Source organism: Eurypyga helias, unplaced genomic scaffold (assembly GCF_000690775.1).
Source record: "Eurypyga helias isolate BGI_N326 unplaced genomic scaffold, ASM69077v1 scaffold13478, whole genome shotgun sequence".
NCBI lineage: Eukaryota > Metazoa > Chordata > Aves > Eurypygiformes > Eurypygidae > Eurypyga > Eurypyga helias.
In genome coordinates this window covers 37,405-63,842 of record NW_010267629.1, presented here as the reverse complement: position 1 = coordinate 63,842, position 26,438 = coordinate 37,405, and positions in this window count along the sequence as shown.

The following is a 26,438-nucleotide window of genomic DNA, read 5'->3' as shown; positions in this document are numbered from 1 at the left end:
GGGGGGTGTCAGGAGGATGGGGCCAGGCTCTTCTCAGTGGTGTCCAGTGACAGGACAAGGGGCAGTGGCCATAAACTGGAAACAGAAGGTTCAGCGTGACCATGAGGAAACCCTTCTTCCCTGGGAGGGTGACAGAGCCCTGAACAGGCTGCCCGGAGAGGGGGTGGAGTCTCCTTCCCTGGAGACTTTCCAAAGCCCCTGGACTTGTTCCTGTGGGATCTGCTCTAGGGGATCCTGCTCTGGCAGAGGGTTGGACTAGATGGTCTCTAGAGGTTCCTTCCAACCCCTTCCGCTCTGTGACTCAAAGTGTCTCCACAGACCGACAAAGCCAATGATTGTCTTTCAGAATAAAAACCAGGAGCAATATTGTCAGTGAAAGGGAAATACATGACGTCTGATTTCAGAGCTTTGAGAGGGATACTACTAAGACTCACACATTTCATTTTCAGCTCTACGTGCAAGTTACAGGGGAAATGCCTTGTCTTGCTGCATATAATTTTCCTCCTTTGTAAAATAAAGTACATAATAAATATCTAAGAGCAGGGCACCTGCCCAGACAAGGTCATGTGCTTATGCTACTTCCATTATCGGTGCTACTGCCTTCAGATTTCAGGTGCCCCTTTATCATAAAAAACACCGCAGCAGAGAATGAATTCCCTGAGGCCTGGTACCTTTTAAACTTTAACAGTAATGCAGAGTGAAAATAAAAAAAGACTCAAGCCCCTTTCTCATTAGGCAGTGACTTACATCTAAAACTTTGCAGCTGTCTCCAGCAGCGTCAGTTGCTGGGCAGTAGAGAATCTGATCCTGCACTGAATAGAAGTGGTGCTTCTGTACAAACAGTGCTGATATGCAACTTTTTGGGGGAAAGTGGGTTGGCGGGGGTAAGGGGGGAGAGATTAACAACAATTAATCAACATCATCCTACAGCGCATGCCCTGTTGTCACTGGCCCCACACTGAGAGGGAGCACAGCCAGGATCACAGTACGTCCAAGGGCACACATTTAGATTGTGGCAGATTATTTTATTAGAGTGGAACTGCAGACCTGATATAGAGAAGAACAAGCAGTGTGACTATGTTATGTCACCAGAGGGTAGGGAAGACTGGCATGAACAGTGGTCCAGTTTGCTGTCCTCACAGCCCTGAAAACACTCACTCCCATGAAGAGTACAGTGCTATGCTTCTCATTTAGCATTCATTAGGTCTTCAACGGACACCATTGCAAAGACTTATTTACACCGTTTATGGGGAATAACACAATGATTTACCAATCCTTCAAAGAAAAAAAAAGCCCAATTTCTCAGCTGAGATTGGAAGAGAAAAAGAGGGAAGGGGGCAAATCCTTCGAGCATAAACAGCTTGCGCTATTTATACACGAAAATGTTTTCTGCATCTATAAACTTACCATGCCCAAGTACTTTAATTAATCACACTGGTTGCTATGGTAACCTTCCTAACTCAATTATAGATCTACAAGAGGTGCAGTGCATTTATGACAGAGAAGCAGGTAACCCTTTTGCTGAAAGTGAAGTAGAAAGCATGTATCACAAAACCAAAACATCACACAGTCACTGTCAGAAGGTACACTGTGGATGCAATGGATTTTTGCTTAACCACATCTGAACCCTGAGGTCCCTACCAGCATGTCATCCTCTGATTCCACCTGCTCTATAGCCTCTTGAGGGATGATACAACACGGGAGCATCATCAACAGATTTATGCCAAACTAAGTGGCTACACAAAGCAGATTCCATTGGCTCTGTCCTGAGCTGACCAACATGGCAACAGGTCAGGTGGACAGCAAAAAGATTCTGGTGAGAGAACAGTAGCTTTTGACAGGATGAGTGAACTGATGAGGCCTCCAGCGACTGGGGACCACATCTTTCACCAGAGGATGAACAGCACGACCTTAACAGGTAGAGCTCAACTACCTGACCCTAAACATAGCATCCTGCTCTGGCACAGATTTTACCTGACACTGCAAAAATCACAAACTTCTTTTTGTAGGAATATGATTTTTAGCCCAGTGTGTGAATAATTATGTCAATTCCTTTAGCAAGATAATCTTGCAGTTAGAGCTTGTAGTTCTCTCAGCTACTGTGTAACCTGTATGATGGATAATTAACATGTTTTACAAACAGAAGACTAACTTCGACGAGTTTTAGACTATGCTTTTAACATTAAGCATATGTTTTAAATGCTTTCTCCACTTGAGGTCTTTACAGTTTAACTAGACAATTATATGTTCGTATATAGTCAGAGTTATATATTCATAGAGTGCTCAGCACAACGGTTTGCCCATCCAGTAACATGAATAATACATTAGACTCTCACTGGATGATCTCATGAAAACAATTAGACAGTGCCATCATTCCAGACAGTATCATCTAAATGTCAGCTTAGCATCACCTGTAAGAAATCCTAGCACCTCTCAAAAGTTTGGAAAAATAATTGTAATGTAAATGTCATCTGTTGTCAGCAGCCATTAAGAGAGAATTTACTCTGGTGAAGTAATTAAGTGTTGTAAGGACATCCTGTTCTAAGCCTGAAGAAGAAATTGCATCCCATTGTGGACCTATTTTTTCTCATTTATTTATTGATTGATTTTTTTCTAAATTAAAAAAAAAAAAGAGCATTGCTTGCACTCAATTTACAAAATATTATCATGGAATGTTTATAGCCTCTGAGGACTTTCTGACAAGAGAAGGGAAAGAAAATCATTGTTTAAGCATTTCCCGACTGTTAAATGGTTTGGAGGTGTTATTATTGATGTGATTTTTATTGGAGCTATTTTCCCAAACAAGTTCTCAGTGGCAGTCCACTAGAGTGCAGTTAATTCATTAGAAGAGGAAGAACTTGAGTTAAATGCATTATAGATGAACTGTTTGTATGTAATAAGGTCAACTCATACAGGGCAAATACTCTCCCAGTCATTAGCATTTGTTACAGGATCTTCGCAACACGTGCTTTTGTTTCACCCGAGTCTGAGCCAGTTTCTGCATAGCTATTTACTGACTTCGCTTAGATCCCTTTGCAGAACCTGTTTAAATCTGCAGATGACACTGTGCGTATAATTCTCTGCTAAATAAAAGCATGGGGTCAAGTGTTAGGTTCACATAGAGGTTTATATTCAAAGATTCACAGAGTGGTCGGGGTCGGAAGGGACCTCTAGAGACCATCTAGTCCAACCCCCCTGCCAGAGCAGGATCCCTTAGAGCAGATCACACGGGAACAAGTCCAGGGGCTTTGGAAGGTCTCCAGGGAAGGAGACTCCACCCCCTCTCCGGGCAGCCTGTTCAGGGCTCTGTCACCCTCCCAGGGAAGAAGGGTTTCCTCATGGTCACGCTGACCCTTCAGTTTCCAGTTTATGGCCACTGCCCCTCGTCCTGTCACTGGACACCATTGAGAAGAGCCTGGCCCCATCCTCCTGACACCCTCCCTTTAGATATGGATAAGCATTGATAAGATCCCCCCCAGCCTCCTCTTCTCCAAGACTGATAATATAGAAGTGGTGTTGTTGATAGAGATGAGCTGCTACCTTTACATCAAGTATTAAGCTTCAAGATTCCACAGCCTTTGCTTTTTTTAAAAAAACAGAATGGAAACGGAGATGGAAGAGGGATAATCTTGGCATAGGCTCTGATCTCACCTTCCTGTATGACCTTATTTTAGTGGCATTAGCTGGATTCTCAGTGTATCTATGTTTCTCCAAGTTTCCACGTAAAGTATAAAAGGTGTTCAGTACTTCACATCATAACGGTCCTAATCATTTTGTACATACTTCCAAAGAATACCTTTGACCCAAGATAGCCATGACTTCAACTGGTGTAAAATGGCAAAGCTCCTTTTGCTTCAGAGAAGCAACGCTGATTTAGATAGTCTGACCTGTTAGAATGTGCTGTACAGGATGCAATTAGGAGGAGAATTGGGTCTCCAGTGCTAGGAATAGTGCTTTCTGTATTGTACTGGGGGGAACAATAGGTTTAATTAGCTGTTTTGTAAAGGACTTGAAGGAGGCAAAGGGTTAGAGCAGTGTTAAAGGTCAGCCTGCTGTCTTCCACATCTAACCTCCCTTGGGTGAAGAACCAGAGGAATAGGAAATGTGAAAAGATGAACTGTGAATAGCAGAAATGATTGTATTTGGGCTTCTCAGTGTACTGCTTGTATGCCTCTTGTTAAACCCGTAGCCATAGCATTGAAAGGCAAGGATGATTCTTAAATCACATGGATTTCCAGGTTTGGTTCCAAACCAAGCCTGACAGCTACTACCACTGTGAGTGTCCTGCATCCCTTCATTCCTTAGTATTTGTATAATTCTATGGACTGCATAATTCCAGCTAGTTATGAGAATTCCAGTTTCCATGGGGAATACATGGAGAGGGTTAGTTAAGATCTGGAGAAAACCCACCTATTTCGGGGAGGTGGGGGCTGGAGGGTGGTAGCAACCAGTTAATGTAATTGACCTAGTGGAAAACATATTTCTTTAGTGGCATGGGAATGGCCATATGGCACTATCAATTCTGGTAGTACTTTAATTTAATAACCTCCCCAATGGTGGCTACCACTAACAATTATGTTGCAAAGTGATTTTGTGCACTTTTTAATTAAGACCTGCTTGCAGGAAAAATCCTAATCCATTAGAGGTCGATTTATACCTTGAAGCAAGGTCAAACTTTCTCTTCTTTCCTTAAATCTGTGCAGAGGCAGCATTTTCTCATTGTGTGTACGTTTAGTAGCTTGGTTTTGCTTTTTTATCCTGTTCAGAATTTTGATATCTGGTTAGTGCTTCTCAGCAAATAGCGCATGGCATGACAGAACAATTCCTAGGCCTTGTAAGTTTTCTTTGTTTCTGGTCCGCTGATCTCCCTTGCTCTTGAATAATGAGAACTGAAAATGGAAGTGTCTGATCTACCACTTTCTTATATTTTTTAATCCAGTGTTTCTCTTACACATATATTTGCACGTATCAATAGATAGAATATATAGACAGGTCCCAGTGTCTACATCTCTTTTCATCCGTGATCCTAATGTAGTCATCAATTTGCTTATAAGGAGAAATCTCATGCAGTTTAATAAAAAATTGTCACCCTGCAGTACTCCCTGAACCTGTAAAACTAACTGAACACCACAGTTGACACCTCCAACAGGTTAGCTCTGTGTCTTTAATTGCTTAAACCATACTGTGATAAGAAAATAGAATGCCTTTCTCTTGCTGTGTTTTCCAGTAAGATGTTTTTGCAATGCCTTAGCAGTGCTTTGTGGCCCTTAGAGATGTCCAGTCATGTATAATGTGCTATAGCAGAGCTAGCTGCTAAACTAACCCTGATAATCCAGGCCCTTGGAGACTGCCACTATGCTAGTGAGGCATGGATTAATTCCCTATCAGGCTCTGCCTCCACAAATGCTGCCAAGGTAAAAATCAAGTCCAATTACTAGAACTGTATGAGTACAAAAGCCGAAGAGCAAAACAGCACTTCTAAAGATGGAGCCTTGATAGACTGAAGAAAATTCTGGATGTGGACCCAGCCTAGATTTACTGTAGCCCACTTACAATACCACGTTACTTAGCACTGGCTGGCCAATTTCTCACTGTAAAGCCTGTTGTTTTCGTAATGATTTAGCAGGAGAAGCTTGCTATTTTTGTCAGCTCTCATTTGACAGGGCATTTACACAAGTGTGGCAGATCCATCTCTAATAAAATGGGAATACAGATGGGATTTTCTCAAAGTGGAAGAACATGAAATAGGGTGACCTAATGCTAGTAGTCTGTGCTTGGGGAAAACAAAGCAGTTGTGAGACTCAAAATGAAAGTAGTTTTTCAAGTAGGTTCCACTTGCTACATTTTGTGCCCTGAAAGCATGTGTCCAAACAGTCTAGACTTAACTGGAACAACAGCCAGATTGGCAGGTCAGGTATGCTAGGAAGAAGAATGGCTGCCCAGCACCAACTTGCACACTAGTAGTTCTGATACTCTGTGTGGTTTACAACTGTGAAATACTGCAAGATACTGACAAGAGAAGTTGATACAAAACGGGCAAATTACTGTCAGCGACCAAATGCATGCAGGATCGATGCACGGGACTGAGATTCTGGTTTTCTGAGCCTGGATTGAGAGTGAGATTTTCCTGCAAAGGCTTGAAGTAGAGGCATTGCACAGCTAAGCCTCATGCTGTAACAGCTGTTCAGTGGAACGACTTGAAGGCCAGCAGAGATTTTAACATCACCTAGTCTGAACTCCAGTATGTATGCAAACCGTGTAAATCTATAGAGTTATCTGTCGTAAGCCCAGTAAATTGGAAGGGCCAGTGCTAAAAATGATGGGCACAGAAAAAGAGAATTAAAAAAGTATAAATATTTCATAAAGGCTAAGAGCTGTTGAATTGGGCTAATTTCAGCCCTAGGAGGGTCATATGGGTGTAGAAAGCTGAGCAGGACTTTATGATTTAAAGTGCCTGTTGAAGAGGAGAGCAAAATTTGTTCAACCTCAGAACACACTGGCTTAGAGCAAGCATCTATTTGCCTGACAGACTGGAAAATACCCATCTCTGAAGAGTTAACATTGCTTATCCTTCAGGGAGTGCAGGCACAGCTGGTGGGGGCTTTGCTGAAATAAAAAGCCTCTGGCAACTTCTTGCTCTGCAGGCTGCAATGTTCTTCAGAGCAGGGCAGGCTTGGAAAAAAAACTATGAAAAAGTAACAGTTGGCTTGCAGAGACAGATAAAGTAGTTGTTCTGAGAGGGAGCTGCTATTTTCTGTCCAACTTCTCCAACTGTTAGTTTATCATTCATATCTGCTACTTCACGCATAACAATATTGTATTCTCTGAAGGGTTTGATTTTTTCTACTTTAGCTCTCCAAAGTTCAAGTTGCTCTTCTGGAACTCGCATTTAACCTTTAAGAAACAAGCTGAAGTCTCGCTGACCTTGAAGGATGGGGGCAGAGAGGGTAAGAAATATCACTGTGTCTCACTAAAGACACCTTTAGAAACACCTAACAAGGCATTTTATCTAAAATGGGAGAAAAGGACACTTACTGTAAGTGACAGGATCTGTAGAGGGGCAAAAAAATATCTTGCCATGGTGAGTAAAAGTCACACCCAGAACAACAGATGACAGACACATAACCTGGGAAAGTAGTGTCTCTGTCATGCGAGTCTGTTCCTGAAAAAGATGCCAGAGCAATGAAGATAGGAGCAATGCAGGTGTGGAAGAGAACAGAATCCAGTCCATGCGGCAAGATGATTTTTCATAATAGATGTAAAGGTTATCAGTCAGATTTCAGGCTAAAAGGAAATGCTACTTGCACTCTCACTTCTCTTTTTCCCTGCCTTTCCTTTTCAGTTGATCATTGAGGGCTCTGGCACAAATAGGGAACATTGCATCTGCTTTTGAAACATCCACATCCCTCCTGAAGCAGCGTACTGACTGCTGCAGACCGCTGGTCTGCTCAAATGCGGGAAAGTAATTGGGTCCTTGTGAGACTTGTGAGTCTTCTCCAGGGCCCAGCCTCTGCAGCTGAACAGTAACTCCTACAGTACTTGGTGGGAATGGGAACTGGCCATAAACCTTTAGCATCATTAATCTGATAGTATCTTAAACCAGACCTTATCCATTCTGAGCTGGAGCAGTTGGTAATAGTTTTTGGCTCTTTTAAGTTGTTAAATCAGGAAGTACAGTCCTGATTTTACAGATGGGGAACAAGGTACAAACAACAGAGACGGAATTTGCCGTGTCAGAGGGAAAATCTGTAGCTGAGCAGAACATTGTCTTTCAGAAAGTGTATGTGGTTCCTATGCCCTTTGCAAGAGTGGAACGGTGCTAATATAAAAACAATAGGAGAGAAGAATCAGACCAAAGTAGTTCAGGAAATTCAACAAACTTTACCCAAATATAAAGTTAAAGCAAACAGTTTGATGATAATGCAAAAAGTGTTGAAATGACAACAATCTTGGTTTCCTTACACCAGCTGAATATGCCATTATTTTAAGGGTTACTTATTCTTCTACAAATGGCTTTTCTCCTTCTTTCTGACTTCATTTTCACTGCAGAGTGGAAGATTTCAGAATGCCCCGGTTTCATCTTTCACAACTAATCGGTTAGCATGGGTATTTTTTCCCCACAAGAAGAGTTTCTCATTTTTATACCCAGCATTTTCCTATATCCCCCATAACCACAAGCCTTGACAGGCAAGAGTAAAACCTGACCATGGAGAGGTGGGGGGAAGGCAAGGAAGGGGTGATGGGGAATTGGTCCATGGTCAACTCACAGTGACACGTAGTAAATGAATCAAAAGACATGGACGAGGCTTTATCTTGAGTCCTTAAACACTTCAGAATATTCTCTTTTGTGCTCAAATATTTGATCAGCTTTAAAATGTTCACAATTCAGTTTAATTTTTTTCCTCATTTTCATAAAGTTAGCATTTTTTGGTTTAAAAGTGAATTGCTAGAACACCACTGAAAAGTGAAATAATTTTGCTCTTAGAAATTACCTGAATCCATCCACATGTTTTTAACACTTAAGACTATACTGCTGCAAAGTGATAGCTTTCAGTTGTAACCCAGTAAGCCTCTTTCAGCCGGTGAATAAAGCCTGCACTAGTAAGAAACAAGAAAACTCCATCTTGCACTTTGCTTTCATAGCAGGGTTACTGTGAAGTGTTGTACTATAATGAGGCACCAGCAGCACCATCATGGCTCGACAAACAGGGCATCCTTTGCGTCACGCGCTGTAGAGTTCATACACAGCCTCACACATCACAAACTGTGCTTGTGAAGCGAGCCAAGTCTGAGCAACGAAGAGGGTCAGAGCCCACCCTTCGTGTGAGCAGGGAAACACGCGAGATTGCCAGCTTTACCCAGGTTTCTAGAAGGATGCTGCACTTATCTCGCTGCGGGGTGTATAAAAAGCATCCCCCTTACCCCATTCTGCACTTAGCTGCTTGCTGCTCTGCAGATGCCTGCACACTTTTCACCAGTTCTAGGTTCTTTACAGTTGAAAGCAGTGTCATGCTTATAGCATCGGTCTCTCTGTTTGGGGTTTTACAATAAAACTTTTCCTTCTTGCCTCTGGCAATGTGTGGTCTAATTGGATATTAAACAAGGGAAAAGCATTTCAGGGGTGTTACAAAATTATGAAAAAACAACCTGTATAACTGCATTTAGGCAGGCAGGGACCTAAAAGCTTCACTGACTTGGCCTTTTATACTCTAGAATGGGTGAATTGCACAAGGCTGTCAATTCCTGAAGTGCCATGAAGTATACAGGTCTGGACTGAGACCTCCTCCCACTGTCCATCTGCTGCTTCATTTGCTTCCTGTGCAGTGGAGAAATCAGGAGGGGTTCTGGGTGGGCTCACTGGGGAGCATCAGACAACAAAATGATGCATTAGCAAGGCTCTACCCGGCACAAGACCCACCCACCACCATGGGCTATACAGTAATCAAACTACTGCCTGTATGGACAATGACATCAGAGGCCAGCTGTTCAGGATCTGTTGCCCAGATTTTGGGAATATGTGGATTGTCAGCAGCACTCGTGTTAATACTCACACAAAAGAACGTTTTCCTCAAAGTGCTAGAACAAGAGAAATGCAATGAACCTGATGATTGCAGCTCCTTACCACAACTTTCTGACTCTGGTCTAGTCCATACGGATTGATGCAGTGAAAGAGCAAAGAATAAAGCAAGAATCATCAGTAGTTACTAAAAAGAACTAACTGCAATGCATAAACTAACAAGGATGGGAGTGGGAGAGCAATTGGTGAATAAACTTGGCAAGAACAGACATGGATTTCATAGTTATTCCTCATCTCTCTCGCACACACCCACCCCAAAGCTGGGTGATTACAGAAACAGATGTAGAGTTCTAGAAAGCTAATGAATCAATACACAGTTAAATTACACAACCCATAAAAATCAATGGAGACACAAGATGCAACACTAAGATATAAAAATCCTGCAAACAATGAATAAAGCAAAGACACATTTAAGGACTGTCTTACTATCTATGTCTAAAGTGGAGCTTGGGCACGTTGTCAGCACCTCAGCAAACTACTATCAAAAATTAAAAGCCTACAAACAACGTAGCTGTCCAGATCTCACATATTCCCATTTTCTCCTTAAATGACATGTACCCCCAAATTTACAACCATTTCCTTCATATACCTTAGAGTTTCTGAATGTAGCACACACACCTTATTCCTTTTCCCCAAAAGGCCACTGTAGCTTAACTACCTTTCCAGTTAGGATTGGTATTTGAGAGGACTGGATCTCTCTGGCAGTCAAATCAGACCATACTCAGAAGATGCATGCACTTTGAACTGTAACATCTCAAATATCTCAGAATTATTAATTTTCTGTGTTCACATTTCTTTTTCAAGACAGAAAAAAAAAAAGAAGAGAACTGCACTCAAATTAACATACAGAATGCACTGATTACATGGTTTGCTCATACTGTTTATGGAAATCAAAACTGGACCCTCTGTCCTTACGAGACTCATTTCCTCTTCACTGATTCATCTGTAACAGTTTACTTCACTGTGTCTCTAGGCATCTCTGTGGTTGCTTTGAGTGCAGTGGCACAACTTATTTCCACACACGTTCATTCTTGTCTGCGTCTCAGCGCTACCACACAAGCTCTGTTTCCTATATGACATCTGAAAAGATTTTATGATACTCCTTTGAGAAGCTAAAGAACCTAAATATTCAGAACCTAAATCCTAGACAGTAGTAAAAATTCAATAAGGGCAACAAGGTGCACATGCACGTCATGTCAACTGGATGAGGAGATACATTCATCATGTGGGAACAATTGAGCTCCGGTGTCAGCACAGAAACAGACTGGGACTCCTATTAAAGGTTAGCGGGGTGTTTTCATTCTCTCTGCTCTCTCTTCTCTCGAAAACCAGCATAACTGACAACGCTTCAGCATATGCACTGAAGATGATGTGTTGTCTCTTTCTCATGTCACACCTGGCACTAGGCATCCATCCACTTTTCCTCATGCATTGTCATCACAACATAACTGAGGCCTGGAAAAACATATTCTGAGGCCTGAAAAAAACATATTAACGAGATTTTAGAGAAGTGAACATAATTTTAGTAAATGCCATCCAGAATTTGATACCAATGTGTTCTGTGGCTGCCACAGTAACAGCTGGTTCCTTCGCACAACTGCTTCAACAGCATTGCTGGTCCAGCTCGCTGAATTCACAATTAAATGGCTAATGCCTCTCTCGTCACTGACATTCACGAGACATTAATAGCAGCCAAAAGAGCTCAAAGCTATGCTCTAGCCACATCTCCCGTCTCACACTGACCATAGTTGTCCATTCCACAGAGAAAAGGAAACTGCAGGTTCAGGTTTCTTGGATACTTCTTCCCAGCTCAGCTGGGAGATGTGGATAAAGCAATGTCAGGTATCTGTTTCCTAGATCTGTACAAAAGCTGCCCCCTTTGCAGCAGTCAGAGGCCTCTATCAGGACTGCCAGCTGTGTTGCCAGAAGAGGAAAGCCATGGTAGTTTCAGACAGTTCTGTTTCAGCCCCCCACTCAGTGCTGCAGTGTGACAAACATGCTTCTCGCGCAGGGCAGCAGCCATGCAGCCCCATCCTGTAACAAGAACACAGCAGAGGAGGACCCCGATTTTCTTTGGCTCCTAAGATCTAGACCAATGAACATTTTTTACAAAACTGAAGAGCTGAAGATCAGTAATATTGCATGGGCCCAATGCCTACCGTCAGCTCCTGGCCATCTTTCTACTCCTCCCACCAAGGTTCCCGTTGTGGGCACTGCATATGCACGCACAAACTCCTATATTCAGACATGTGCCCTTCATGTGCACAACAGAAATTCTGGATCCTTTTCTCATTATCATTTCATAAGTTGCAGGATTTAAGGCTTGTTTGTGTTACAGCTGCTGATGTTAAAGTAACACTTACCCTGAAGATTTCATAAAATTTTCAGAACTGCTATTATTTTTAACCTATTGCCAGAGGCAAATCTTCTAGTAGAACGCAGGGAGAAGAGGTCATCTATTTCCTACTAGTAAGCGAATTCAATTTCCTTATCAGGGCAATAAATATTACCACCAATAATGTAAGTGCAAAACAGCTCCCACTCCCACCATGGTAGAACATTGTTTCAATGAGGATTTAGTCACAACTGCACTTACCCTTACTGAAAAAGAAATTGCAGTAAAATTAAACAGCTTCCCATTCAACAGTGGGAATTTTTTTACCTACATGCTAGGTTAACACTTCCTGTTCTTATTACAGCTACACTCAAATCCTCAGAATTCATCATTTAATTCAAACTGGTCTACAGGAATAGAGGTCCTTTTGAAAGCTATAACATAAGATCGTTAACACATACAAAAGACTATCTGTCGGGGGAGGAAACATGTATACAAAAGAGGGGGGAAGAGGAGATCTCAAACACAGGAAAATGACAATATTTTCTATCGTAACCTCTTCAGCTACAGTTGCTAAGTAACCATGGCACACCACTGTGTATTCTCTGCAGTGTCTGGTCTACAGCCTGACAGTTTGATTAATTCTTCTGAGTACCAAACCTGCATGGTGAATATTTTAAATACTTAAGTATTTATGCAGGGGGGAAGACACACACACACACACAAAGACTGCCTATGATTTATAAATTAAGTTTTATTACTAGGCTGCCATATTTAGATGGGAAAATAAAATCCTCTTCCAACAGAGGATGGTGAAACACGTTAGTGGTTTCTTACTCCAAATTTTTGCCTCAAATACCAGTAAATATATTTTTCGAGTCTTAGAGACGCGCATGTTTAATTACGGGTCCTGTGTATCAATGTTTGCAAAGACACAGTAAAACCAAAAAACCCTACATTGTCATTGCATTGTTCTCCCAGTGTCTACATTTCTACATGAGGAAGTTCCAAAAAGTCAACAAATATTACCATGTCAAGGTACATGTGAAGCAACACTCTCTGGACCTTACCTGCTTATATCCACTCTAGCTTCAAGATTTTGACACTGTGTATTACAGCTGATGAGGAGATTAATACAGATTCAAAAAATAATTCTACCTTTAAAAGTTTTGGGTATTTATGAAATTATGCCTCCCTTCCCCATTCCTCTCCACTTGTTCACACTGGTTTGGGAAACAGAGGGGGAAAAGTGCAGTGTTTTTCATGGCAAGAGTAACACTGTGCAAGCCATCACTACATCAGCAACTTGGGAGACAGGCGGTGCTGGGGTGAGGCATTACAGAAAGGCATGGCTGTATGCAGAATAGTGTAGGAAGAAGAAACCTCTGCCCATCTGAAAACACAGGGGGATTTACAAAGCCAGAAAATCAATTGTTTTCAAATGGAGTTCAAGCAGGTGTCTTTGCTTGATCTTCAACACAGGAAACTTCCAGGCGGTACGCTTTGGATGCCTAACAGCACACACAACCAACACAGGTTACAACGTGTTTGCTCTCCCCCTTTGTTGCCAATGGTTCTATCCAACTTCAGGTAGAGAGAGCAGGAATAAAACATTCCCTTAGATGTTATTCCACTACTTAAAGAAATTATGAACGGAAAGAAGAGACCTTCACAAAACAAACCTTCTGCTAACTAATACGGCCAGTACTGAGAACTCCTACCTTGTACTTTCCAAAGAAACCATCGTGTGTCTCCTGAGCCACCGACCTTCTGTACGGTAACAAAAACTGAAGTCCCTCTGTGTTTCCATTGCAATGTAATTGTGTCATGCTTGCTAAGTACAATTTGACTTGATTGACTAATTAGGCACTGCAAGATTACCAGTCTTTGAGCAATCAATCTGGTCACATAAAATATTTCCTATTTTAACTCTAAGGAACTTTCACAGAGAGACTGGAGTGTGTCCTCCACCAGTAGGAAATGCTTTCCTAATACAGGACTTTAAATGTACCATGGGATTTTTTAAAATAGGCAGAGATCTTTATGAATTCTTACTAGGAATATTTTCTGGTAGAAACATAATACTCCTGTTAGGATGCTTCCTGGAAATGTTTTGACCTATCTTTTGCTCCAGCAATTATCCTACTCCATTGCCTCAGACATCCCCTATAATTACTGACAAAATTAAAAACACTGGGCTAAAATGTGATCAAAATTATATTTTTGGTCTATTCATATTGTCTTTTGTCTCTCTATCAGAACAACTTAATAGTACCTGCTGAAAGGAGAAAACCTAATGCATCTGTAATTACAGCTAGAAATCTAGCCTTTGATATCACAGAAGGTCCAGAAGCAGAAACACTCTATCAGAGACTCTTCATTAACAGAACAATATAGAGAAAGCTAATAGTATGCGTCTTAGCTACAAGCTAATGCTACAAGTGGCATTTCCTGACTATACCGATCCCAAAAGATATCTCTACCAATGACCAGAGCCCTCCCGCAGCTGGGCTCTTACAGAGCCTGCAGATTTCCCCCTCAAGTGCACACACTTGTTCCTCTCCCAGGACTGCACTCTATCAGCTGCAGTCACTTTGCTGCTCAGAGCTGGCAGCTCTTGTGTATGGTCATGCCTTCTCCTTCAGGAGCTTCAGGGAGAGAAATGAAAATTAAATTAAACCCTTAGGAAGACCTTGAAATCCCAATTTAAATAAAATATCCTCTACTGCCTTACATCCTTATGTAGTCTTCACATTTATAAGAGAATGAGGAGGTTCTATATGTGCAGGTATAAGGATTATAACGTACAGGAACCCTTGGAAGCAGGCAAACTTAAGTGTAGCTGGGTTTATATGACTGATAGACAGACTTCTCACTGTGCTTCCACTGCACCACATCCTTGTAGCTCCCTGTACTGGTTTCCCCTCACTAACACATACGCTTACAGAGAATTTTTGTTTGCTGAGCAAGAACTGAGCATTTATAACTGAGCATCCACTGTTATAATGTAGGAGAGTCCTAGTAGCTTCTGTGTTCCCTTTTTTGTCTGTGCTTATTTTATCCTATTCTCATAAAGCTTCCTTCTGATCCAGCAGCTAGTCAATATAACATAGAACACACTCCCCAGAACCAGTCCTCAGGTCATTTTTGCTGCGCCCTTCATTTTTCCCTTGGGGCTGCTTGCTGCTGTGCTGCTTTTTCCCTCTCTGTCTCCCCCTGCAGCTCTTTTTTATTACTGTTTATTGCAAAGGCGTATTCCTTTGGCTTAGAGCATTGATTTTCTGGGCATAACTCATTCCTGCATCGCTGGGATGCCTGCTAACTCTGAGAGCTACTTCTGCTGGCTCTGATTGATTTCTCAGGACAAAAAAAAAAAAAAAAAGCAGTGAAATTCTACTGAGGAATGGCTGAATTCCACAAAAGAACTTTACAAAAGTTCACTGAGAGAAGCAGCAGCTGCCTAGTATCGGTGGTTTATTGTTTTATAGTAAGAGAAATAAAGTAAAAGTGAGAACGTTTTAGGGCCATTTTAATTCAGTGTTTTTTAAAATCATATTTCCCCCAAAACAGAAGAACGATACCTACATTGATCAAACTTATTTCCATCTGATCACTGGGGTGTAAGATTACAATGGCTACTTCAGTAGCATGATTTACTTCTGCTGGCTGCAAGGCCAGCAACAGAATCTCAGCTTCATGAAATTAATGCAGATTGTGCGACTTCCTGCCACAGGACACAGTTCTCCGTAGCTGAACTAGTCATTCTTGGTGCTCTTAACCATAGACAAAGGTACCTGATTTGGTTTTTATATGCCAAGATGTAAACATTAACCTGAGTTTTCAGAAGAAAAAGCAGCTTTCATTTTTATCAATAAAGGCAACCTCACAGAAAATGTATTTTATCAACTAAACATGTAACGCCTCTGTTGTTACTTCTACGTTACTGGCAGTAAGAACTTCCCTGCGTAGCCCTAGTTAGGAGCCTTTATTAAACTGCAGTTTAGGAACCTTTATATAATCTAATCTATAAACCAAAGTCTAGCTGTACCATAACTTTTTGCTCATTACCTGCTTTGCAAGCAACCTTGAATTACACCTGCACTGCAGTTTTTACTCCTACTAGCTCTGCTCTGCATTTTGTTACCATTCTTCCTGAGCTACGGCATGCTTCAGCTTCAAATCCATCTCCGAAATTGAGCGTTTTGAGCTCAATTCCTTATTATTGGAAGGAATACTTTTCATTTATGTCACTTCTCAACAGAACACCTCAAGTCACTTTGCAAAAACTGAACTACACAGCAGCTGTTCAAGATTATTACCAATTTCCCTAGGACTAGTAAACCAAGTTTAAAGGGTTGGTATGTCCTACCCGGCAAGGGTTAGAATGCAGATTTTCTTTACTATGTTTCATTTGTATATGACAGTCACAAATCAGTATTCCATTGCGCTTGGTGGCACACAAACAGAAATTAACACAAGGCAACCACAGTTTCTCTGCTCCCAAAGTTGATTGTCTAAATAATATTCAGGATACAACTGCAGAAAGAGATAGGGATGTGTGGGCACATGCACTAATAGTGTTTAATTCAAATTAAACAGTTTCAGGATTTAGTAATCCTTAACTCCAGCCTCTTGAGTTAAAGAGACTTTCCTCAATGAACAAGCATGCAAATCCCTGTAAAGGATTTGATACGGGAAGTGTTTGAGCTTTTTCACCGAATTCTGAAAATAGCTTTCCAGTGTGCTGCGATTTCAGCCCAGTTATAGTGTCAAGTGTTTAACTTTTGTCCATTAAGTTATATGAGCAGAACATGCCATGCTTTTGTGTTACCTGGTTTTGATCAAAGCATGACTTTGCTTCTGTAACGGCATGTTAAATTATTAATAACTTATTGGCTTCACTATGGCTTAACACAACAGAGCTGATGACATTTATGAGAAGTGACATGTTTAAATGCATGTAACCAAGTTCTTCTTTCCTCTTTAAAAGGGCAAAGATTTACTTCATCACGACATGATCAAAAGCTGTGGAAGAACACAAAGCTGCAGCCTAGAAGTCTACCAGGAAGAATAAAATTAACAGCTTTGTAGGCAGATTGGCCTCCTGATGACTGTTGGTGCCCTACTCCAAAGAAAGGGCAATGGTACCACTATCACATGGTCCATACCTGCCCATGAGAAACATAGGATAAGAGCACCTGAGGTGATGTTATCCACCTTCCCTCAAACCTTTCTCTCTGGCACCTAATGACTGCTTAGTACTACTGCTGCCACTGAGCTTGTATGGGCAGCTCACCTCTCTAATCTCTTATTTCCCTCTCTCTCGACTTCAGACTGAACATACTTCACAGCCACCTAAACATCTGCTCTCTGGTTTGCTTTACTGTATAATTAGAACGAATGGATGAATACTTGGCTTCTGTATATTCTACTCTGCCTGCTCTCACCTCAACACATTCTTCGTGCTTCTTCTCATAACGTGAAGGTGCTTTGCAATTATTTTGGAAGTGAGCAGATCTGATTACTCTTCAGTAAATATTTCTTTTTCATTGACTTCTTGGCACAATGGGCCTCCCTGTCCTCTGCAGCTGAGGTCTGATCTCCCTCCACAGCCAGGAGGTCATCTATCAGCACTGCAAAAGCCATTGCTTATGCTGTGAGCCATTCCAAAGTGCGTCTATGAGACTGGCTTAAATCAAGCATTACTGCAGGACTTTGTCACCTCTCTTTCACTGGCTACCACCACTTTTATAAGCGGTGTGCTACATGCTTGGAACAATTGTTAGGGCTTTATAATGCTTTTTAGGCAGATGATGGCTCACACTCCCATATACTTAGAAATTACAGGCTTGTTTCGATGAGGGCCATGGCATATTCATGATGTGCTAATGCAACCACAAGAGCTTGCAGTGGCTTGGATTAAGAGAAGAGCGAGCAGAAGTCACCCTGTGAATTGCCATGTAGACATATTCTGTAATCGTAGAGAGTCCTTTATTGTTGTTATTTATTTAGATCCTCTCCTTGGCCTACAGAAAATGCAGAAACTTATCAGAAGGACTTACGCTTCCCTAATGCTAAAGGGAAATCAGATGCATGGGTCCCACAGCTTAGGCTAAGCCATAAAGTATGGATCATTATTGCTATTTATATTTCTGGGTATCCTTGATATACTCCATCTTAATTTAGATTACACCAAAACACTTGATCCTAATTTGGTTGAATACCACATTTTACCACCAGACCTTCTCTCATATTTACATTGTTCATAAACATCGATGAAATTGCTCTGGGCTTGAGAATATAATGAGAACCAAGATCAACCCAGTACTTACATGAGTTCATCTTGAGGAATGGACAAAGAATTCTGTGTTGAAAGACGAAAAACTAATCCAAAAGCAAGAAATCATATTCATACTACATTTTCATTATTTCCTCAGTGGTTGCTGCATCTTGGCTGCAGCTGTGGAGCACTGCTGGCATAGTACATATGGGATGTATTATGTATGTATGTATATATAACTGGGATAGTTTGGAAATGTGGTGGGACAGTGAAGGAGTGAGATTGTTTCATTATATGCAGAACTTTGCAAACAAAGATCTCTTTTTTTCTGTGTCTGTTCACTGATGAGTTTGATAATGTTACTGTTATCTGTAAACACAACGTGTAGGGGGAAGTACAGGCTTTTTTCAACCTTTCTCATTTTAATTCTGGACAAAACAGGCAGGATGGATAGATGCATGCTCATTAACTTATGAAGCAATCTCACTCCTTCACTGTCCCACCACATTTCCAAACTATCCCAGTTATATATACATACATACATAATACATCCCATATGTACTATGCCAGCAGTGCTCCACAGCTGCAGCCAAGATGCTCTGTTCTGCATTAAATGGAGTTTCCTCCCTGTTACATCCTCCTACCTGACAAGCTTCTTAGTTGTCTGCCTTACAATGAGGCTTTCCAATATATATAATTGAAATCCTCACCAGTTTGATTAATCAAGTACATCACCAGTAAACAGAAATTTCAAATGTGTAAGGTGGGGATTATCCAACTGTAGTTTTATTCCAAGCCATTCACAGCATCAGCGATGGATGCTACTCATGCTGGAGGATCGTGGTAACACGCTCCTCTGATTAATGAGGTGACAGTTTTATGCTGTGAAATAGCAAAAGCACTTGACAAGACTCACAGTTTTGCTCATTGACTGTAACAGCTGGAATGATGTTTCCTAATATTCTCCCAAGGTTTGTCAGTGTTGTGGTTTAACCCCAGCCAGCAGCTCAGCCCCACACAGCCGCTCGCTCACTCCCCCACAGCACAATGAGGGGGAGAATCAGAAGAGTAGAAGTGAGAAAACTCCTGGGCTGAGATAACAACAGTTTAATGGGTGAAGCAAAAGGTTCTCACACAAGCAGAGCAAACCAAGGCATTCATTCCCACCTCCCACCAGCAGGCGGGAGTTCAGCCATGCCCAGGAAAGCAGGGTTCCATCATGAGTAATGGTTACTTATGTATGTTCCTAACACGATTTCTGGTATTTCACATCCTTATTCAGCAGATACACCATGTTACGATAACAACAAACAGTAGAGTTACTCAACACTGACAACTTGAGCTTAACCTGTGCAATCACTCATACATCTGAAAACGAGATGCAGCACTTTGTACAAGAAGAAACCGCACTGAGGGGAAGGGCGACACTTTGGTCTGTGCATCACCTCGCACAGCAAGGGCTTGACCTGCCCGAGGTATCTCCCCATGACAAAGTTGGTGCTGCTGAGACCCAATCACCAGCAGACATTCCCCTATCTTGTTAGTGAACTTGAGCACCTCAGTGCCTACTAAGTATCGATTTCCTGCTTTAAATCTATACTCAATTTACATCAAATATGCATAAAACACAACAAAAATATTATCCTATTATTCCTCACACTGAGAAGTATACTGCTTAGCTGAAAGGTTTCCAAGTAATTAATCTAAAGCCTTACACTTGTTTCAACAGACACTCCCCCCATGTTTTATCCTTGAAAACATAGAGTACATTATATTAAATCTTAACCACAGATGCTGCAAATCATCTTAGCTGCAGTGTGTTTTTGTGCATTTCCTCGGGGTAATGAAGGTAGCTTAGAAAAGAAGCAATAATTCATTTACAACAGCTGCAGGTAAAAACCACAAGGTGCCTTTAACTAAGAAGAGCTGGAGGTACACACAGGTAGCAAACTGTGTAGTGCTGAATATGCTGCAGTCCTTGACTTCTTTAATGTTAAATGAATTAATCAAAAAATAATTAAACATCCCGGACATACTTGTGTTCAATAAGTGGGACATGCTTCGTTTTCCTCCACATGAATTCTACTGATGAAGCACTTTCTGCTGCGACACAGAAATAAAACCATGTCTCTCGGTGATTCAATGCAGATCCAGCAATTAATTCCAATTCTCTGGGATTCTGTTTTAGAAGTTCAGTTTTATGAAAAAAATCTTAATTTAAATCTCAGTGCGATAACTGATAATGATTTTCTTCTACTCCCACTGGGGTAGGATGGCGAATGTATTTTAGGAGAACCAGAGTAGTTAATCTAAATAGCTTCAGTGCTTGGATTCTTTTTATGAAGGTTGCAGATGCACTGGGGGCGGGGGGTGGGGGGGGGGCGTGTGGGGAGTGATTGCCTCCTGTATCTACCTGGGACCCTCTGTAAAACACTCGCTATTCTCACATTTTTGGCTAAACCAACCAGCGTCTGTAAAACACTGGAGTGAAAGGTACCAGAGAAGTAGAAAGTCTTTGTCAACTTCTGTAGATCTTCTCTTGCCAGTAACTGAGAAAACCAACTATCTCGATTTTGCCTCCGTTTGAAAACAATGTTGCTGGAAAAGAGATAGGCTCCTGTTTCTAACACAGATTTGGTTCTGATAAATAACTTCGACCTTTAGCAGATGTTAAAGCAATGAAAGAAAAAATGGACACACTACGAGGGCTAAAGCCTGTGATATAAAGCATCCCGTAGGATTGACGGGGTGCACATGAAAACCAGCAACAGCTGCTTTGCTGCTCCTTAATATTTAGAAACTTTCACTTTTCCCTTCTCCTTCAGAATACTAAAAGCTTTTCAATCTGTGCAAACACAGCTTCATCCTCCTCTAAAAATGCACAAGTTCTTCCTGAAAGTCACAGCTGCGTTTTTAGCCCACAGTGCAAAGCCTGCAAAGGTGTTCCTGCAGGGAGACACGCCATTCTGGAAATACCTGGTTCAACTCATACAAGGTCAGATACTTTGATTTGTATCAATAGTAGTTATGCAGCTGGATTTACTAGCTACTTACTTCCTCGCAACAATTAAACCAGTAAAAAACGTGTAGGACTACACAAAATCAGGCATTTTAGGACAAGCTGTTTATTCAGGTAATCAATAGGTTTCTAATACTTCACGAACAAGTGACCTGCAATGCAGTGTCACTAGGAGGAGCAAACCCACCTGCATTACATTTAGTTCTGTGGCCCCATTTTCCTCAATACCTATTGTAAAGACACACAGGCTATAAATGGAAAAGTTTACAAAGTGTGTCCAGAATGGCAATGAAAGTAATTATGTGACTTTTTCCATTAAACACTCGATGCAGCCAAAGTGACTATTATGCTGCTTTCTGCAGAAAACATCTTTTGTTTCTTATTGGATACGGCGCGCAGCAATGTCAGGCTTCAGGTAACGAGCTGCAGCACCAGGCAGCTTTTAAGGGCTGTAAATAGCATCAGGTAGAGGGGTGGGTGGATTCAAATGGTTAAGAGTTCCAAAGGTTGAAAGAGCATCTCCAAGCGATGGAGAGCTCTGACTATTACTACAGACTAGTCGCCAAGACTCCTGACTTCATGGAAATCCTGTATGCGGCAGATTCTCCATCTGCACAGGGAGCTTGTAACAACCACACGGTGTATCTAACAGATGCATGAAGTATACGTGCAAAGCAATTACAAAGCATCATCCTCACAGTAGATGCACAATATAAAAAAGAGTACTGTTATTTTGAACTGTATAATTCACTGCTTCACCTCAGACACAGGGCATCTTAAGGCACAATAGCACTGGCTATTAATCCCTATTCAAAGCACTACACCAAGGAGCAGAGTGTGACTGAGTTAAAGGCTCAACAACCAAACCCCAACACTGCTCCAGCCTTTTGGCTGGCTACTGGGCAGGGCGATGGCAGCACACACTGGCACGTTCACTAACACAAGCTTTCCAGGATTTCATACTTAACTTGCAGGACAACAGCCCAGATTCTCTCCCATCCCCAAGAGTGTTTACTAAACCAGAAAGCATCATGAACAGCTTAGCCGTCTACTTACCATCCATTGCTGGCAGCAAGTTAGGGCAAAACAGAGCATACCTGGCATTCACAAGTATAACTAGTAATTACAGTCCATCCACCCATCTGTCTGCGTCCATCCGTCATCTGTGTCTTCCCCCCAGTCTATATCACTGGATTTAATTTGTAACTTAGAAGCTGTAGTGTTGCTTTCATCAGTGTTTATCAGCAATGTGACATGGCTTCAAGTTTAGTCTTGCAATCACATCTTATTATTTCCATAACAAAATATATGCCTGAAAATTCCAATTAACAAGGTAAACAGTGTCAGCCTCAGCACTGCATACCTTAACGTTCTCTTCCCGTTATTTTCTACGTAACCTTTGCAGGTTTCTTGGTCGGGTTTTTTTTTTTTGAAGTATCAGCAAAACAATACTCTACTTTGCCAACTGTGGTAAGTCAATGTCCTGACACTCAATTATTATAAATACTTACTTCAGCAAGGAGTAATCAGAATACTAGATTGTTTCAAGAGAAAAGGAAGGCAAAACCTAATATTAACAGTATGGACATAATCCACACACCACCCCCACCACCCCCTGGAATGGAGAATAAATAGCCAAGGAAAACAGAGCCAAAGAGACATGGGTATGTAGAGCCTCTAGAGACAACTTGCCTCATGGGGGCATTGTTTTCACTGGCACTGTGAAATGAATTTCTAGATCTCAGATTATTTGAAGAGATGTCTAATACATTAAGGAAAAAATAAATTGTTGTTAGAACCTAGTAGTCTTACTGGCAACCTCTGCAAAAAGGGCAAGGTTGAACAGGGGGTAGTCACTTTGCTGTTGATTTTTCACAGATTTTTGGTATTGACTGGCATTATTAGGTTAGAAGGTTATTTTATTTTTTTCAGATTCATTTTCTAGTCTCCAGACTGAATCAAAACAGTAAACCACTTGCTGCAACTGAATATTTTTGGATAGTCATTTTGTATGAAGGTTACAAAGCATATTTCAACAGAAGATCACTGATGAGTGAAGAAATATCACTTAGTGCTGGAATTCTGACTGAAATTCATTCTAATTACAGTTGGGGAAACGAAGGGACAAGCATGGTAAAGGCATGAGCTTTAAAATGTCTTTGAAGTTCGCTCACACTGCACTGCAATTTCAGTGACAGCAGGATGACTAGCAGAAAGTGAGAGGCAGGGAGAGAGTTGGTCATTTTAGTTGGGAAGACATCATGGTACGGCTGGGGTTTCCAGGTAAAAAGAACTGAAAAGCAGGGCAAAGATTACTCTTATGCATACAAACAAGAAGGATTCTACTGAACAACTACTACTAGTCATATTTACTAAGGCATTTGGGAAAGGGCAGAAGAAGAAAGATTTGTCCAATACGCACTGCCAGAATATTCTACACCTGTCCCTGTGAAAGGAATTTAGTACGGATATCCATTTGTTTAACTCTGTTCTCCACTGTGACCACCATTTCCCAGAATCAGTGTTTTCATTATGAAATAAGCCCTGACATCAGCTTTATTATAATCATAAATCTCCATATTAGCTTCTCTTTAACTATTTCCTATTTTTCAGTTTCAGGTTCTGTTGTTCCCTCTCATTATTTGAAACAATTTCAGGTGCAACTGTCTATTGCTGGAAGCCAAGAGACTGTATCAGAGGATCATTACATACTTTGTTTCCTGTAACCCTTTCCATCCACATCTTCTTATAGTTCTAAGAGTCAAGATACTGGCTGGCAGAGACCTCTGATCTGATCCGGTAACTTTTTACAGAATGGGAAAAGCAAACATCCAAACGGAAATTCTAAAAACCATTTTCACAAGCATGTAAAGCATCTAACTTGAGGCTTCATCAGCTCTACCTGCGTGTGCTCATCTGGCTGTCAAAGCTCTCCACTACTGGATACACCACAATTCCTCCAAGAAACACCAGGTAGAAGTTTAATTGTCAATTCTAAACCAAGTCTGTGTTTGATGAAATTTAAGTCTGTGACACCTTGTGCTGGTTACCAAAGAGAATGAATTACTACGAGTTTATTGCTGAAGAAGCCTTTTGTGTATTTGAAGACTCAACAGCCCTTGCTCCAAACACCCTCTCCCCAGTGTCCCTCCAGGTCTCTCTCAGAACAAGCCACAAGTCATCCAGTCCTTCCTTACAGCCCATGTTCCCCCGACCTCTGTGTTCACAGCCTCTCAGAATTAAGGGCAGGTAGGCAAGCACACGTACCTATGAAAATGAGCTGACTGCCCGAATTACTCGGTCTGCGGATCAACACGTACATACTTATGTAGCACATCTGTACAGATGTGTGTATAAAAAGTGGGATACACGTGCCTAACTCACCTTTACACCATTTTCTGATCAGTACACCACTTTTGAAATCAGTACTTTTGCCCTTGTATACAGAAGTATTAAACAAATCAGGCTCAGAACCCACAGTGCAGGAGCCTTTAAGCTGACAGTTTCAGAAAATCTAATACATATGCAACCCTTCTAGCCAGCTACGTAGTTCCAGATTCAACAGTCGAAGAGAAAAGAAAAAATATTTTCAGTTCCAACAGGGAAAAAGAGGCAAAGAAAATTAAAAAGTATTGCTCCAATTCAAGGAAATGTGTGCAGCTGTATCTACATTTGTATAAAAAAAGCTAAAGCAAGTGTAAAAGGACTTGCCTTGCACTAATTTTATGTAAATACCAAAGGCAAAAGAATGAATATTCATATACAGCATGCTGCTTAATGGGCTACAACACTATGTTCTACGAGTTCTCACTTGGAGACGGAAAGCTTGAAATGTGATGTGTTTGTAACTCTGAAGGTCTCACTAAGGCAGCTGAGGAAGCTCCTGCTGGTGCTATGGGGATGGACAAAAACCTCTCAAAGTCCTGACAGCATGAGATATAGTTGAACCCAGCATTTGTTTCCTCTCTTGCCGTGTCTCTATTAAAGCTGTGTTGTGCTACGAAACACTGCTGCATGCCTAGGAAAACATGGGCTTTGCCAGAGGACACAGCTGACACGAAGCCATGTTTCGAGACGTACATTTGTGTGTGTGACCTTACCTCACACTGCAGTGGACTGTGGCTTGCTCACACCTGCAACACTATCACCTTGGTAAATCCAAGCACCGTTGAGAACCTGCACGGGTCAATCAGTGACTAACCACAGATAACACTGAAGGCAGAGGCACTGTCACCTGACTGACTGCTTACTGTGTCAATAACCTCAGCAGAGCTAGGGATGGACAGGTTCGATCAAGAACCTGGATGGAAGCATCTCCAAGAGGAGAAAATAAATAAATAAATAGAATCATTGTTAGGGTGCATCAAGTGAATCCTCACCGATGCGGGTGCTGACATTTTCCTTTCCATGGCAGCACTTTGTCAACACCACCTTGTGGCACTACAGAGTGTTATACACAAAAAATGAGTTTACAGTTATTCCCAAACCATAGCAGCTTGGCGCCTCGGCAACTTCCAACATGTAACTGAACACCTACGAGACTCTCAACGTACCACTTGGTGCAGTCGTTTCTACCACCAGTACTGCGGCCTGACAAAAAGTCTGCTATAGTGACCAGTAATTTACTTTTTCCATAAGAATCAAGGCAGCAGGAAAGAGATCCTCATGTTTACTATCAGAGTAATCACAAAAGGCCATAAGAGCTAGAAAACAGCAGAGAACATGAATTAAGACTATCTAGTCACAAAAATATTCAATGCACTCAAAACTCCTGATTATCAGGACAAGTGTTGGAGTAGCTAATGCACAAGCAGGCTCAATTAACCCTAATTAGTTCAGAGTCATGCTACAAAAGACTTAATTAGCAGTTACTGGATACAGCTAAGAAAAGAAGCATAAATAACATTTGGTTGCAAGCTGCATTTAAGAACCTCACAACTAACTGACACCAAAGGAGGGGGAAAAGGAAATTAATGGTTCCTTTGTGGGGACCAAATAGAAACTAATGCAGGCCCTGCTTCAGTGCTGTAAATATTTTTCTGGCAGCTGGGCATAGCACATTAAAGGTTTGCAAGATACCATCCAGAAACTCATTATGAGGATTTTATTTTCATAATTTGCTGCCTGATTTGCACCTTCTTTCTCACCTAGCTGCGTACTTTGAAAATCCTGCTTATTTCACATGTATTGAAATAGCTGAGCTGAACAACTTCTGCCAAACACCTCT